Consider the following 15,750-nt stretch of genomic DNA (forward strand, 5'->3'; position numbering starts at 1 on the left):
ATGTCATTGATGGAGAGCATGGCTTTCCACTCCCAGAGACCTTCTTCCCATGCAAAATGGACTATCACTGAGCCTGTAGTTGCATTTGCTTTTATATGGTCCCAGATACAATTTAAAATATCAGCCGTAACTGATAAAGCAACAAACGGTTCGATTCCTGTGGAGCTTTCCTCAGCAAGCGCAGTGGCTGAGGTGTTGCGCTAAAGCCATCGCAGACTCACAGACAAGGGGGGAGCAGGATGTGGGGAGAGGCTCACACCCGCCACCTCGGAGTCTCCCCGGGTCTGGATTAGTTTGCTTTGGAGGCATGATTCATGTTGCTGCTATTCCCTTCTGGGGAAGCATGGATAGACTAGCTGAGAAATTAAAAGGGTTGAAATTGGATGAAATGAAAGTGTTCTAGTGTGGGCAGATAGAATAGATTTGCTTATGGGCATTGGCCAACCTGTTCTTGCACATGTGTGGCCATATTTTGTACCTGTACTCAAATCAGAATGGTACATTTTAAAACTATATTTAAAGAAAGAGCAATTAACTGCTTAACTACTCCATTTCTGAAACACCTGTACTTTCTACAATGATGACTTCTGTTTTCCCGTGCCACCGACATCTCAATTCAGCTGTCTGGGTTTTGTTTTCTTCTGTATCATTTGCTTATGCCAATTTTAGGATTGATCTGACTATCTAATGCAATTGAGCTCCTGAATACCTGCGCATTTTCTACTCTCCTCCCCAGCTCTTTTTTTCCTCTTTAGTTACTACCACTGTTAGTGAACCATTATAACTCCACTTCTGCTCTTTTAATTAAATTTACCTATGGAAAACAAAGACATGAGATCTGGCAGTCAGGGAGCTCAGGGAGACAAGGTGGTCTGTTACCGAATAAAGTGATGCTTGAGAGGTGCTATTCTTTATGTATCATCATGATCATCAGATAAGGAAGAATCATATGACGCACTGCAAGAATGCTTTGGAGAAAGTGAAATTCTAATCCTTTCCCAACATAATCATAATGATGTAAATGTATCCCTTTATATGGTGTAAAATTGATTTTTCTTTCCTGTTAACAGCTGTACAATTTCTGTTCTGCACTCATTTTTCTTCAAAATTGCCTAGTTCCCTCTGAGTACATTGTTGTTCTTTCCCTCCTCCTTTCTTTAAACCCATTCATTTTTTATTTATTTTATTTGCCATCCTGACCCTCGGTAAGGTTAAAATGATTATTCAGCAGTTGTGCACTGTTGAATTACCTGTCTTTTGTTCCATGGTCTGTTTTGTTGTTAGTGTACTCCATAGACGCCTTTAACTCAATTATCACTGATATTGTTAATCTCTGGGTGACTCAAGATGAATTCCCAAATTGTATAAAGATGACATTGGTCTTTTCTATTCTTAAAAGACTAATTCTTTTGACAGAAATCCAGGAAACTTCAATCTGTGAATGAATAAGGTAAAAAGGGACAGAGTAATGGTGTGATACCTTTTATCACACTGACATTGTAACTTGATTCTATTATAACTACTCTTAGGAATCTAACTGATATCCTAGCCCAATAAGAAGTATGGCAGCCTTTATTTTATGTAACAAAAATCTAGCTCATTCATGTGCACTGCTGGACCTCAGCTGTCAGAATTTGGTCAAAGGAGTGCAAAGGGCTGTGCTCTGTTCTCAGAAATAACTTCTGTGCTTGGAACCATGAGGAGTCCCGCAGATGTCCCATGATACGAGGATATTTTAATGATAAAACTATCTTGATTGGGGAGAGGGCAAGCTATCGTACTTCTGAGTTCTCACGGGGAGGCAGGTGTGCTGGAATAGAGGTGTCTTACAAACTCACCGGACTTTTTCAGCAGCTCGAACTGAAGTAAAGCCTATGGTTCGTATTTTTCTTTAGAGATTCAGTGAAAGGCCTCAACATACATTTGGGTATCAAAAATGCCAGCACCCAGCAGCTCCTCAAGAGAGGCGACCACCCATAAACATTGCCTTCTTTCAGCACTGCATGCAGTCTAGTACTTCAACACTGTAAGGCTAAAGCACATGAAACATAAGTGAAAGGAGGATTTTTCCATCTAGTCACCACCTAGTCACTAATCTCATTATGGATTTAATACCACAACACAATGCAAATGTGAATGTGAATATTAATTGTCTAAGCCCATCTCTTGCCTTCTGTCTGCTTTTCTGGCCTCCCACTCCTCAACCTCCCTCTAGATCTTTTTGATTCCTGCCTATTCCATGTTTACCTGCCACAGCTCTCCCTAAACCCCCCTAAGCCCTGGCACAATACTCAAACATAACACCCACCTTTATAATGGAACGCCTCAGTGCCTTGGCTCCCCTCAGACTATCTGCCAAGCCAGGAGAAGGCGGGTAACTTTTAGACCAAGATTCATTCCCAGTTGCAGAGCTTCCAACTGGATCTTCTTGAGTGAACTAGTTATGGCCTTAGCCTGATTAGGTGGCTCGGACAGGACTTAGATACACGGCACGAAGGAGATTATTCAAAAAGGAGGATTAGACAGATAATAGCTAAATTGGCAGAGAGGCTAATCCTGTGCACGTGCAAGAGGGACAACTTAGCTGTCAAGGGACTTTTCCCTCTCTCATCTGTGTGGCTGGTGGGGTAAGATAGATGGGGAGGCCTGTGAGGCGAGGTGGATGTGTGGAACAAAAGTGGGGATTAGGTGTAGCTCTCTAACGCCTCCTGATGTAGCCAAAATAGGATGCTGAGTCCCACTGTTAGCCTTCGCAGCACTCCTAAAATGGGAGTGGGCCTAACCTATTAGAGATGGATACAGATACTGTACTAAGAGGCATCAGTGAATTTTTAATATTTAAAAAATATACACCGATAAATTTGCATGTGATGTAGATACGTATCCGTAGAACCTAGTAAGATGCTTTATGCCTGTATGGCTGCTTCATGTGTCTGAAACAAATTTGCTATGCTACTATAAAATAGTTATTTTCACTGCAAGTGCAAGACCAGCCAAGGATGTTCTTTTTTTTTTTTTTTTTCCTTTTTTGGGGAGGAGTGGGGGGGCGGTGGTGGTGGAAGCATCAATAATACAGAAAAATTTAATGTTTGGCAGTAGGTGCCTAAATCACTTAGGACTTTCAGTAAGGTTAGAACATTGAGGCTTGTATTTGCTAAAAAGATCATACTCTTCTGTTTGTTTAAGAAGACTTTTCAACCATCTGTCTTTGACTATAGCCTCTTTGTATTTAGTATGACATCTTTACCAATTTTTCTGACAGTGTACTGATCAGTGCAGATTTATTTTCCTCATACTCTGTAGTTCTAGGAATTACCATTAGTTGGTCCTCATTGTTCCATGATGATTCTGGTCCTCTTTTCCCCACCTAATTTTAATTGCCTTCAAAGGATGCAATGTTTGTTGTTTTGCAATATTGTCTGTGCTATTCAACCACAGTTGCCTTCAAATATTTTTAGATTTACCACACACAATCATATTTGTTTCATTTTATTTTGGTTTGGGCTATTATTTGACTTGCCAATGCAGAGGCCTCATGTATCATCTGTGGTGTTTTCCTTTGGTGGCAATTATTTTTGCCTTTCAGGTCGCTGATTATAAATTCTGCTCCAGGAGCCCACAGCAGTCATGCAGGTGTTTTATTAACATTTTAGGAAAGCAAAGAAGAGCTAAAAACAACTGAAATTTCACTCCAAATGTTTACTTCATTCTAATTGAAATAATATGTGCAGGTTTTATTTACACACCTTCATATTATAAGCTTTCAGAGATCCCGAAAAATAAATGTTTTAATAGGTAGCATCCACTGAAATGGAGTGATGGAGTGAGAACTTCTCTCCCCACTAGTGCAAAAATATGTTGATTGGTGTATTATTTCTTTCTTTCTTTTTTTTTTTTCTTTTAATTTATTTTAGGGCAATGGATCTAATCTTCCAGGGTATTTTAAAATTTCAGATGACTTGAAATCAAATTGCTCTTTCCAAATTAATGCCCCATAGATCAAAACATTGCCTTCAACTTCTGTTTGCAAGGCTTTGCACAGTTTAACTCCAATCAGTCTTTGCAATCCCTGGTTTCTTTTCTCTTGTAACTAGTTGCATTGTAAATGCACTCGTGAAGTGAGATATGTTTACACACTGTTTACAGCGCAATATGGTGCTATTTACAGTTAAACCGGGATTTTGAATTTTTTATACCTGGAGAAGGACCAAACTCAAGATCTACAGAGAGACAGATTCATAATGAAGACACATGCTCACGAGGTAATACTGAACCTGGCTCAGCCAAAAATGAGCGTGACCAAAGTCCACTAGAGTGACAAATGCGTCTGAGCTTAAAGATATAATTGCATCAAGAAGCATAATTAAGCTCTTACCACTTACAAGAAAGCCAGCAAGGAATATGACGCTCCGTTAAGCTAGGCGCCATCTCAGAAATCTCTGTGTTGCTTGTTTGCTTGCTTTATACCATGAAATAGAGGGTCTCAGTATCTCTTTCCACTTACTTGTGGCCTAACTTTTGTGTTGGCTTCAAGGGAAGTCAATGACTTGCTAAACCATGAGAACCATTTCCTATGTCACTTTTTTTTTCCTCCTAATCAGGTTGAACTCTGTTTAAATTGTGACATAACTGCAACCTGGAGTGGGATGCTTGCAAAAGATAATTTCTAAAATGTAAATGTGATGTATTCACATTTGAAATCTCTGCCAAGTTAAGCACATCAGGTTGTACTCCTTATGACTCTCATTTACTTCCTTGCTATTTTTTCTAAGTCACCAGGTCTTTGCTCACTGAAGAAATAAATACATCTAATTATTGCGTTGTGGAGGAGAGAGTTTCCATTTTCAAAGTTATCCTGATTGATAATAAAACAGCAGTGCCGCTCAGAAAAAAATAGCCAAAAGCATTATACTTATTCTGTTAGTGCATTTCCTATGTGCTTGGTTTTGAATTGCAATTATTTACTTGATTTTTAGACTGGATCTACTTGTCTATATTGACCCACACTCAGACTTTTCTGGTTTTGTTTGAGTCACATTACATCTAAACATTACTGAAAATATAAGCACAGCTTTGCTTCAACTACTATTTTCCTTCTTTCCTAACCAGGCTCTTTTCCTCTTCAATTTTGTGGCTGTTGTTTGCTCCCCTTACCTACTATAGACTGCTTAAATATTTTCTCTTTGTCCCCATGCAGCCCTGTCTCACTCTTTTTCTTTGCTGTGTCCGCTTCCATGGTGCTGATGGCAGCCAGACTGTCCCTTCACTTCTTCCCACTTTTGTCTTTGAGCCACTGAGCCGGCAAAGATTGACCAGGAGCCCACCCATTGATTACAACGAGAAGCAGTTGATCATGTGTGAGAGGGCACAGGGACAAAAAGGTCCCAATGAATTGCTTCCCTGGGTGTCTCCTGTGTCCTGTGTTCTCTGTCTGCCTCAGCTTTGTGACCCTGAGGTCACTGAGGTAGGAAAAATACTATTTAATGTATTCACAGATTTCAGTGAGACCCTTAATCTTGGGGTGGGCTATCTTGGGATAGGCTTTTCCCCTACTGTTTGTAAAACAGTACTTAAGTAATACAGATTACCTGAGGTTGAAAGGAGCATCTTGAAAAAACGTTATCAAGCAGAGGAAAAATAAGAGGTTAGAAGATTTTGGTTGCAAATTCTTAAGAACAGAAGTTGATTTATACTGCTTAATTTTAAAATGAAACATATGAAATAGGATTAGTCATAATTTTCAATGTTTTTACCTGTGGTGAGAAAACAAGACATGCTAAATGAGATGTCTGGTTGTCTAGGATAGTGAGCAGCCACACCTGGTTTGATATGACTGAAAGCACAGCTGGCCAATATCAGTACAAATTAAAGGGATAGTTTATGGATGAATAGAGATTCAAAGGAACTTTGATTCAGTACAATTTTTTTAAAAAGGTTCAGTAAACAAATTGCCATTTAATCCTGCTTAATAGCGGGAAAATTATCTTGCGCAAAATTATGTACAGTTCAAAACTCTTCTCATCTGCAACTCTGCAACTGCACTTAAGACTAATAGTTTTTTTGCAATTGTAACTGAGCAAGCTTTGGCCTTCTGCGTAATAAATTATTACTTTCCTGACTGCCAAACATTTATCCTGTTATTAACTTTAGGCAAATGAAAAGAGACAATTTAAGCAAACCTGAGTCAAACAGCTGAGATGTCATGTATTTTTTAATATTATCTTAATTAGTAACAATGTTAAATCAAAAGGCTACTTTTGATTTAATGAATATACCAGTGCTGAAACAGGCAATGTACATTAACATGGGAATAAATGGATATCCTAAAATTCTTAATTTTAATTGCTGGTGCAAGTTGGGCTTCTTTTAAAGGTACTGCCTATAGGATGCATGCTTTTTAGACATTACAGTGTTTGTGAAAATGCAACCTGACCCATTACTCCTTAATTAAATATTATGGCTTCAATTTACTCAGAAATAGGATCAGTGGAGTTTAAAAGATAAGAGTTTAAGGCAAAGCTTTCTCCCTGGCTATGAAGCTTACCGGACAATGATTGTGAAATAAACCATCCAAAGGTAATGCACCGATTGGAATGAAACCGGACTGGAAATTAAGGTAGTGATTTGCACCTGACACTCTCAGGTATGGAGAAGGGGACAAAAGGAAGTATGAGGGAAGTTAGAGACCTTATTCCAAGTCAGGAAGCTCAAGGCATTCCTGTCCACATTCAAAAACGTTAAACTCACAATTCTTATATTAAAACCTGGAGATACATCAATGCTGATGCCCAATGATTCAGCCCAAGGAATGCAGAGATTATTCAATACATTGTTCAAAAGTGACTGAACTTCATGGGAAACAGGATTGAAATTATTTTCTGATCTCAAAACTCCCTATACAGGAGATAAAGTAATAATGAAGGGCAGTTATGAAAGATAATAAAGCTTTGGGGGAAAAAGTGGATGAACTAGCATGCTTAAGCCACACATAAAATGCCGGGGCGGTTGCTATGCCTGAATATGCAGAGGGCTTAGACCCAGAAGGTTTTTTTACAAGCTGGCTGAAAGAGTTATTGATACAAGCCAATTTAGCTGCCCCAGTTGTGCTGGCATCTGCCAGGAGGCTTCTTGCTAAATAAACTTCTACTTCTCCCTTTCTGTGTACTGTGCTGGTGGGTTGTGTAATTGTTTTTGTAATAAACAGGCTCCTTAAAACATCAAGAATTGCTTCTAATCTGAATTACCAAAGTTCCACCCTGGGAATATATATCCAGATTACACTATGTTACTTTTGAAGAGGAGACAGATGTTCATGGCTGTGAAACAGATATTTCAATATATTGGGTTTTTTTCTTGTGCAGTTCGCTACTCAGCCAGACTTCGGGTACAAGGCAATAGGCATATGGACAGCTTTTAACTCCTGATGAAACAAGTATGTTTGCACAGGATCAGTGCAAGTGCGATCGCTGTATTTGCAGGAATGCAGAAATGAATAAATAAAAAAAGCCTCTTAGAACACTTTCTGATGGAGCTGCAAAATATGGAATTAAAACATCTTCATACGCAACATAGTGGGTATATTTCTTTATGTGACACTCTTATTTAATTCCTAAATTCCTAAAATAAGGTTTAGAGAAAAATGCATATTAAAAACATCATTCAAGAAGGAAAAGAAGGAAAAACGTATGTGTTCTGGGAGTCACTTCTCATATCATCATATCATGGCTGAATTTTAGCTACCTGATACAGACATCAGAAAGCAAATTAAGAAACAAGATCTCCTGAAGCACTTAAACCACCCATAATTCCTGTTTGCAGCCTTTATTTATAGGATATGCTTATGTGTGCATGGAAATACATATGTAGTCCAATTGACTATAAGCTTTTCCCACATTAATAAAATCTGTACATTAGCAATCTGGAAATCTTCTGAGGCAACCAGCAAATACGTTAGTGCAAGGACAAGGCCACTTGACAGCAGTGTTCACCTTCTTCAGTTGGTTTAACTGAAGCTAAAATGGTTTCTGTGGTACAGCAGCTCTGATGGAAAGGATATTTGAATGTGGAGGAGCGCAAACATTGCTCTGGAAATGATCCCCTTTAGAGGGAATGCCTCTCGCTTCGATAACGCAGATAGAGTTTTTTTCTGACTGCAGGAAAGCTTACTACAAGTTGTTTAGAGTAAAGTTTAGGGATGTCCAATCAAGACACTTAACAGTTTTCAAGACGTGCTTAGATCTGGCAGAATGCCCACCCTCACTGATGTATTTTCACTCCAGAGCGAAGGGGAACTTACTCAGTTTAAAAACTGCCAGACTCAACATAGTCATAGCAGACAATTCTCCTCAGAGACCATGTGTGCTGGTTATTATAATAATCATATTTCACCAATTGCTCTTCTAGGACAGATCTGTTTCTCAAAGAGGAATTAAAATCTATTCTCTGGATATGGGAAATGCCTGCCTGGCACCCTGCTGGTGGGCAGGCACGAGGGGTTTGAGTCCTCAGAAAACAAGCGTTGGTTGGTCCCTTACCAACTTTTGCTGTAACAGATTAGTAGGACATGTTAACATTTATCTGGATTTCTAAAGCCCCTTTGATTTTTATAAAGCTTTTACTTCAACAGTATTTTCTGACATGAAGATCCAAAGAATAGCTATACAATATAGAAACATCACCAACCATCTTAAACGTGTTCTTTTTATTTCATAGGGTGTTTCCTTGATCTTGTATTGTAACCTAGTAATAAGGAGTAACCGACTGATAGGCTTTATGCTATAGTGATATTATGATAATTATATCATGTCACCTCTTATTCATCTGCGTCATAAACAGACCTTATCTCTCCACGTGTGGAATTATTTCCTGGCCTCCGTTCACTTGCCTGTAAGTCCTTTCAGTTTATTGTATTTCTGCTCTGTTTTGTGGGAAGTGCTGACAGACAGTAAGCAAGATCAAAACTGTAGCGTGACTATTGATTTATAGAACCATATGATAAATGTCTCCCATAAAGTGTCTTCTATTCCATCTCTTAATACTTCCTAAAACACTCTGGTTTTGTTGTTGTTGGTTTTATTTTCATTTTTAACTTACGGCTGCACATTGAGCAGATGGCTTCATTTGAGCCACACACAATGCTGTCTAGGTCTTTTTCCTGAATGTTTACAGTTAATTTAGAACAGCCCAAAACTCCCACTGAAGTCAATGGGGAAAATAAATAAGAACTGCTGAGGAAGGCCCAGAGGCTGGCAGGATACTGCAAACTAACAATCTTCAGTGTAACTTGGAAAAAAACAAAGGAGGCGGCAGATTTTTTTTTTTTCTGAGATTTGAGCTTATTAAAGTGATAGCTCCAATAGCTTTCTGTAGGTAAAACTGGTGGTATAAGATGTAGCTATCTATTTCTTAGAAGAAAGATTATGTAATTAGAGTATTAAACATTATAAACTGTCTACAATTTTTTTTTTCTCATTCCACAGACTAGACGGATTTAGGACAAAATTCCCACAGCTGGATATTTCAGCATTCTTCCGGAGGCATGTGGAGCCATTGGTGCTTTGCATAACTGAGAATCACACCTTTATTTAGGTGCATCTGCATGGAATCAGAATCCATTTTAGGTACTCAGCTTTTGAGATCTTTTCCCCTGGGTCTGATGTTAATGTTGCTGGGGGCAATGACTCCTTCACACAAACCGAAGGAAAGTAACAGAGGAGAGCCCAGCAGTAAGGAGCAGGACCATGAATTTGGTCCTGCAGAGATAAGCAGCTGCCATTACTTATCTCCTCCTTCTCTAGCAAATCACACATGGAAGATGTACAACAGCATAGGTTTTATTTTACTCAAATGTAGATGTACAGGGTGTAAAAAACTATATCTCAGCTCATTCTTTTGACTCCTTCAGTGGTGGGAAACAGATACCAATTGGGTGGGTGCACTGTCTGACGTTTGGCACCTGTGTGATCTTGACTCCATACTCAACTAGATGAGCAGAAAGCCTCTACAATATAGGTCTCCACAGTCCTGCCCTGAGTTAATAAAAGACCAGCAGTGCATTAAGAGCTCTAGGCACATGCAAGTCTTTGGCATTGCTGACCACACATGTAGCTGGAACTCCAGCAAGGTGGCAGTAATATTTCAGTAGCTCATCAAGTCCTTATGGGAACTCTCTTTACAATTTGAATCAAAAGCATATCATCCTCTATTAAACTCTATTTTTATTATTGTATTCTGGTGTTTGGTTTCTACATTTCATTACATTTCTAAAAAACTATTCATTTCTATAATGCTTTTCCATGGCAATATAAATCTATTCAAAAGTGATACATGGAATTTGCATGCACTTAACATTTTGCTAAAGTAATCTAACCTATGCAGTTAAAATACTACTTTTGTGTATTATTGCAGTTTCTGTTGTACAGGTACAAATTGCAGTTGTTTGTTGGAAATAATTTGGCATTGCAAAAAAGTCCTATTCTTTCTCTAGCTACCTCACAAGTAATTTATGCAGATTGCTTTAACAACAACTACTTATAGGCGTTATATGCTGGAACTGATATTTTTCTTAAAAATCCATTAGGGAATTTAAGAAAACCATATCCAGTTACTGACTCTGTTGTGTGCGTTGATGAATAATCTGACAGATTTATTTTTGCAAGCTTATATGTTCATAGATACTCATTTATCCCTACTGTGGGGACTTTTGCTGTCAAAATATTTCTTCTGCAATAGGAATTTACTTAGGGAAAAACAGAGAATTCCATGACCAGCTGTCATAGGTCAGTAAACGTTTAAAAAAAGAAAATTTCTGTAAGGCTCCTAGAGGCTTCCTGTATGTAGGCACCATTGTTTGTCATCTAACAAGAAAGATAATCTCAGGAAAATGGAGAAGGCGGCTACTTTTGTTACTAAAGAAAAAGATTAGTTCCTTTTGGTTTCTTATATTGAGATGGCTACCTTGGGAGAAAGCTTGTAAAATCTTACTAAAGGTGAGGTTTGTACATTTTTTCTGAATTATGTTAGTGACAGTCAGTGTCATATTCTTCAAAACAGGCATATTTACAGTGCCTTTGTCTTCAACAGCTACCTATCTTGAAATATGTATGTGGAAAAAAAACCCACACCAGCCTTTTAGACCAAGGTGTTAAAGGAAATTCCATCAATAATTAAGACATAAATGATCCAATAGTGTTTGCATAATAGCTCAGTGAAAAGACCTCTTGTTTATGGAGGGCAAAGCTGAATGATAAAGCTAAGTTCCAAATAATCAGGAGGCTACTAGAAAGATTTGTCTAGTTCCTTTGGTCCTCTCTCGAGTGAGAACCTTTCCCTTACGTTTCTCTGATATATGTACACAGGAGTACGTCTAAACTAAGAAGCAGCAGCTTCAAGAAACGCTAAATAACAGGTTGAAGTCATAATGAATTTTTTTTTAATGTTGACACCAAAAGGAAGCAGATGAAAAATTTTAGCTGGCTGTGGTCAGCCCAAGAGGTAATGAACATGTTTGTGTTAATTCATCCTTCTGGCCAAGATGACCAGAAGTGGCTTTTTACTAGGACATGAAAGGCTTGATTCTGTTTCCCATAGATAAGAATTTAGTGTTATCTGAGACACCCTCACATATCTCCCTTGGACCCCACTTCAGAAAGGTGCAGATCTCTTTTAGTCCTGTATCATGTTTGCTAGCCCCATGTAGAGGTCTCGGACATCTTAGGCACCAGATGTTTGTGTTTAGGAAAGTGAACTGTGCATGAGGTGACAGTTGGAACAGCTTTGTTCTTATACAATATTATATATATATAAACAGTATGCAGTTTTTGGGGTGTGCATGTGTGTTTTGCAGTGTATGTTATGGGGATGTTTATAATGTCTGTAAAGGACTGAAGGTAAGAAGTAGGTGAGGAAAGAGCTGGATGACAACACGCTAAACTGCTACAGATGGTTGGGCAGCGAACAAGTCAGAGCCCCTTCTTCTTTTGTGTAGGGAGGGGAAAGTGATGAAATTCACATTTTTTTAAATTGCTTTAATGTACTATTGGATAGTAACAGCTTAGATCATTGCATCCCAACAATGCTGCAACACTTGAACATTGTTTTTAACAAGGGGTCAAGGTATTAATTTTTAATTAGGGAAGACAAAGACAGGTTAACAGTTTACGATACTCCTATGTGTTCTTCATTTGGTTAGGCCTTTAGTTAATTACCACCTTAGGGACCAAACAATATCCCCTCACCCAAAGACTGTGCCATTATCCCTAATTATTTACATATTTTATAATATCTGCATTCAGGAGGAGATAGAGGGCTAAACTGAAACATGGATTCGGTACAAACAAAACAAATATTAGCTTTGTTTAAAGAGACAATATTCTCCAATGGCTAGTCTCAATCCTATTCACTACTCCCTGTTCTTTAGCCCAAACACTCATGTCTACCATCAAGCTCAAACTCTAATTTCTGCAGAAGGTGTTAATTAAGCCTGATTGACTTCAAATGTCTACTGAATCCAAATTTCCAGCTACCTCATAGAACAGCTTTGAAAGGACTGATCTTGTGATCCTCTGTCTTCCTCAATTCTTTGGACTATTACCTATGCAGAAAAGTGTACAGTCTTACAAGGCATGGGTGGATGCCTGTTTAATGATGTTGATTAGTAGCTCTGTTTCCAGGACTCTGCTTCCTGACAGCTCCTCCAGTACATGTGCTTCCTGGTCCAGGCTGCTGATGCTCAGGCTGGGCAGGTGATTGCTGCTGGATATCTTCCAACTCCTGATTCTGAGTATTCTTTTTTTCTTTTTTGCCTCCAACTATCTTGCTCTGTATCTAAATGTTCTTGTTTGCCATCCAATCATCTGATTTCTGGCCAGGACCTCAGTGGTTCCTCTCTGACAATTTCCAAGGCTGCAGAAAGCTGCCAAGGGGGTCATTAGCACAAATCCATAAACATCTGCTGTGAAAGGATTTTTTTGCCAAGGATAGTAAAATTGCGAAGGAAGTAGAGCTGCCCCAAATAAGTCAAGGAGAGCAGCACTTCTTCTGTAAATGAAATCAGGCTCTGCTGGGAACAAGGAACTTTCCCTCTGTGTTCAGATTGATGGTTCAGCAGTCTGGTGTCTGAGCAGTCTCCTGGAAAGTGGAGCTGAAGGGGAGGGATTTGCTTCTGGAAGAAGAAAGATGGGAACTTAATACCCCTTCTGCAAGATGCTGAAGTAAGTGCAAGAGATGGAAAGAGCAGCTCAGAGGCAGAAGGACAGGGTACATGCTTACATAATCTACAAACAGATCAGGGTGTGGTCATAGTTATCTTGAGGTTTATTTATACAGCTCATCTGCACATTGCATGGTGCAGAATGTTAGGTGATGATATAGGTGGTCTGATACAGTGGATGTTCTATCCTCCCTTCTCCTCTTTTCTCCTACTTGGTAAATTTGTACATAGCAAATGTACACACGTGCTTGCGTCTAATCCATGCGCTATGTGCAAGGCCAGAAAAGCAAGGAGAACACTAGTTTCTAAGTTTATCCACCCGTGTAGCACCCAGTGGCTTATTGGGAATGGAAATAATTTGGAAAAAAAATTATCTGCAGGTTATGGATGTTCCCTTAATGATGAAGCACATAACCAATGATTATGGATGTCTGAACATGTCCAATGCCCCTCAAATCAGGCTTCTAACTGCAAAAGAGATCCTACGATGGACGACTTTGCAGGCACATTGAACAATTGCATGATTCAGTACAAATGAATGTAACTTCATGCATAAAGTGATAAGCAATTAAGTCATGTGATCTAGAGGAAAGTTAGCTGGCAAATAATTTTTAAAAAATCTGTTTCAGAAGACAGCATGCTAAAATATTTACCTTTATGGATTACCATTGCTGCTGTTTTCTTTCTGAAGAAGTAAGTATGATAGGAAACCTAGATAGCAGCACCACCTATTTAAAGATACGCTGCCTACAGCTGGAATTCTCCATGCAAGATCATGATACTGGCAGCCCAAATCAAACTTTCCACTCACCTCCAAGTAAGGACATATCAAATACGTCTTTTGCAATCTAGTGGTAATTTTTGCCAAAGATTTTAGTATAAGTAGAATTGAGCCCTAAAAAGGAGGAGAATATTACTGGATTTTATAGGTTAGCCTCTAGTGAGGGATGGGCAGTCCCCATGGTATGAAGACTTTACTATCAGCTGTGTACAATTTCACTAAACTTTTAATCAACTACTTTTTAATCTACTTTGAGTAGAGCACTTTCACTGAGATGTCCTTATGCCTTCACAGTTAGGAACAGGGACTTGAGGCTTGATATGGCACTGCAGCATTGTCTTTCAGGGATGTGTCTTTTGTCATTCTTGCACATTAACTGCCCAGATGTGGCCGCATTACTAGTCTTTAGAAAATGTCAGTCTTCATTTGCTCTTTGCACAGTTTTTAGGCTGGCTGCTGCATTCATGGAAGGGCATGTTTACAGTGAGTGTGCTCTAGCCTTTTCCAGATGTTCTTCCTGGTTCCTGTGGTACCAGAAATGAGATCAGCCGCATCCCCTCTTGCCCCCTTGAGGCTTCCCATGTACAGAGGAGAAAGACGCCTGAGTGGAATAGGAGGGAGAAAGAACAAGGTCTAGGCTAGGATGGTAAAGAGGAAACAAAATGGGCTAAGGATCTGAAAGGCTAAAATGGCAGATCTTGGGGTAGACTTTGGCGGAGAGAGTAGGGAAGTCTGGGATTCAAACTGAGGACAGAAAGGATACCTGAGGCTTAATAATGAATTTAGGGGCAGGACGAAGGAGAGCATCCCATCCATATAACCTGGAAGACTGGAACTGGTGCATCAGAGGTGAAGGGTAGCATGGAATGAAGAGGCGTGGAGAACCTGACATTAGCTAAGCCAGGAGTTTAAAGAAAAAATAGCCTGTGTTCATTGTCGCTAAATGACATCATAAAGTATATAGAACTGCATTAAGACTGTAGGTTTGGAGGTCAAACACTGATGTTATTTTTGTCTCGCTAAACTAGACTAATAGAGAAATGCTGAGCTTTGGGTTTTTTGTTTTGTTTGTTCATTTTTTCTTCGTGCAATTTTGAAAGGGAATTAATTCCTTCTCTTTTTTTTTTTTTTCTGACAAGCATAAAAAAATCCTGCTTCTCAAAGTGCAAGCACTTATGAGGACTCAGTGAAAACAAGAGCCTGAAAAGCCCAGGAACACCTATAGTGCTTGCCTTGGAGCATGTGTTACACCCTGCATGATACTAACCATCCAGAGGACTGGTGTACCGCAGCACATGCAGTGACACCCTGCAGTGTGGTCGCTTCTGATATTTATACAGCCTAGAAAACACAGAGACTCAAGGGGGAAATGATCACAGAATATAAATACTTTCTGGTAGAATAAGGAGCAATGGCCTGAAACTAAAAGAGGAAACATTTAGACTTGCTATTAGAAAAATGTCCTTAATGGTAAGAGCAATTGGGCAGAAGAGCAGATTACAAAGAAAAGAGATCAAGGAACTGCTGCTATTTTAGACTGTATTACGTTGAGAATAATACCAAAAGCCAACTTTACCTGTGGAAGTTCACTTTAAGTGTTTCAGACTTGTAAAGGGCAGGATCCTTTTATTACACTATACAGTTATTGTTTCTTTTCTCCTAATTCTTTTTCAAAGCAGTGGATATAACGCATAATGATTGCAACCAAAGGAAGATGGATGGGGAGAAAACCATAGGAAACTGAAAAAGTGCCTGAAGA

The sequence above is a fragment of the Larus michahellis genome, chromosome 2, assembly GCF_964199755.1.
Source record: "Larus michahellis chromosome 2, bLarMic1.1, whole genome shotgun sequence".
Lineage (NCBI taxonomy): Eukaryota > Metazoa > Chordata > Aves > Charadriiformes > Laridae > Larus > Larus michahellis.